The sequence below is a fragment of the Colobus angolensis genome, unplaced genomic scaffold (assembly GCF_000951035.1).
Source record: "Colobus angolensis palliatus isolate OR3802 unplaced genomic scaffold, Cang.pa_1.0 Scaffold4, whole genome shotgun sequence".
Taxonomy (NCBI): Eukaryota; Metazoa; Chordata; class Mammalia; order Primates; family Cercopithecidae; genus Colobus; species Colobus angolensis.
In genome coordinates this window covers 16,668,560-16,671,041 of record NW_012117376.1, presented here as the reverse complement: position 1 = coordinate 16,671,041, position 2,482 = coordinate 16,668,560, and positions in this window count along the sequence as shown.

Sequence of the window (2,482 nt, the reverse complement as noted above, 5' to 3'; positions counted from 1 at the left end):
TTTTTTTTTAGACAAAGAGTCACACTCTGTTGCCCAGGCTAGAGTGCACTGGCGCAATCTCTGCTCACTACAGCCTCTGCCTCCTGGGTTCAAGTGATTCTCCTGCCTCAGCCTCCAGAGTAGCTGGGATTACAGGCACCTGCCACCATACCTGGCTAATTTCTTTGTTTGTTTGTTTGTTTGTTTGTTTTTGTTTTTTGGAGACAGTTTCGCTCTGTCGCCCAGGCTGGAGTGCAGTGGCACAATCTCAGCTCACTGCAGCCTCCCTGTGTGTCCAGAATTGGTTCCTTCTGGTGGGTTCTTGGTCTCGCTCACTTCAAGAATGAAGCTGCGGACCCTCAGGGTGAATGTTATAGTTCTTAAAGATGGTGTGTCCAGAGTTTCTTCCTTCAGATGTTCAGATGTGCCCGGAGTTTCTTCCTTCCAGTGGGTTCGTGGTCTTGCTGACTTCAGGAGTGAAGCGCAGACCTTCGCAGTGAGTGATGCAGCTCTCAAAGGTGGCTTGTCCTGAATTGTTTGTTCCTCCCAGTGGGTTCGTGGTCTTGCTGACTTATCGAGCGAAGCTACAGACTTTCACAGGGAGTGTTACAGCTCTTAAAGGTAGTGCAGACCCAAAGAGGGAGCAGCAGCAAGATTTATTGCAAAAAGCAAAATAACATACCCACCACTGCATGGAAGCAACCCCAACCAGCTTGCTGCTGCTGGCTCGGGTGGCCAGCTTTTAGTCCCTTATTTGGCTCCACCCATCTCCTGCTGATTGGTCCATTTTACAGAGTGCTGATTGGTGTGTTTACAAACCTTTAGCTAGACACAGAGTGCTGATTGGTGTGTTTACAATCCTTTAGCTAGACAGAAAAGTTCTCCAAGTCCCCACCCGACCCAGAAGCTCAGGCAGCTTCACCTCTCACCCAGTTCAAGTGATTCTCTTGCTTCAGCCTCCTGAGTAGCTGGGACTAGACTGCCACCATGCCTGGCTAATTTTTTGTATTTTTAGGAGAGATGGGGTTTCACCATGTTAGCCAGGATGGTCTCGATCTCCTGACCTCGTGATCCACCCACCTCAGCCTCCCAAAATTTCTTTGTATTTTAGTAGAGACAGGGTTTAACCATGTTGACCAGGCTGGTCTCAAACTCCTGACCTCAAGTAATCTGCCCTCCTCAGCCTCCCAAAGAGCTAGGATTACAGGCATGAGCCACTGCACCTGGTTAATTTGGTAAGTTTTGACACAGAGATACACCAGTGAAACCATCAACACAACCAAGATAGTGAGCACATCCTTCACCCTCAAAAGCTTCCTCATGGCCTGGAGCTACAGCTCACACCTGTAATCCCAGCACTTTGAGAGGCTGAGACAGGAGGATCATTTGAGTCTAGGAGTTTGAGACCAGCCTGGGCAACACGGCAAAACCTCGTCTCTACAAAAAATACAAAAACTAGCTTTGCGTGGTGGTGCGAATGCACACATGTAGTTCCAGTTACCTGGGAGACTGAGGTGGGAGGATCACATGAGCCCAAGAGGTCGAGGCTACGTGAGTCATAATTGCACCACTGCACTCCAGCCAGGGTGACAGAGCAAGACCCTGTCTTACAAAAAAAAAAAAAAGTTGACTAGGCGCAGTGGCTCACACCTGTAATCCCAGCACTTTGGGAGGCCAAGGCAGGAGAATCGCTTGAACCTGGGAGGCGGACGTTGCAGTGAGCTGAGATCATGCCTTTGCACCCTGGTCTGGGCAATAGAGCAAGACTCTGTCTCAAAAAAAGATAAAAAATAAAAATAAAAAAGTTTCCTTATGCCCCTTTTTAATTCCTTTCTACCTTCCATTGCCCAGGAACCACGATGTGGCTCTGTCACTCTACATCAGTTTACATTTTCTAGAATGTTATGGAAATGGAATCACAGTATGCACTCTTCTTTGCCTGGCTTCCTTCACTCAGCATTATTAATTTGAGATTCACCTCCCTTGGCCCATGTATCAATAGTTCATTCCTTTTTAATGCTGAACGGTATTCTGTTGCTAGGATATACCACAGTTGGTTTCTCCATTGACCTGTGGGAGTTTGGGTTGCTTCCAGTTTTTGGCTACCGCAAATGCAACTGCTATGCATGTCTGTTCACATAAGATCTTTTGTTCCTTTTGAGACAGTCTCACTTTGTCATCCAAGCTGGAGTGCAGTGGCATGATCTCGGCTCACTGCAACTTCTCCCTCCCGGGTTCAAGCAATTCTCCTGCCTCAGCCTCCCAAGTAGCTGGAATCACAGGCGTGTGCCACCACACCCAGCTAATTTTTGTAGTTTTAGTGGAGACAGGGTTTCAACCATGTTGGGCAGACTGGTCTCGAGCTCCTGACCTCAAGTGATCTGCCTGCCTTGGCCTCCCAAAGTGCTGAGATTACAGGCATGAGCCAACATACCTGGACCACACAAGATTTTTATCTAAAGAAGTTGCACTACTTGGGGGGGAGGAAAAAAAAAAAAAAAAA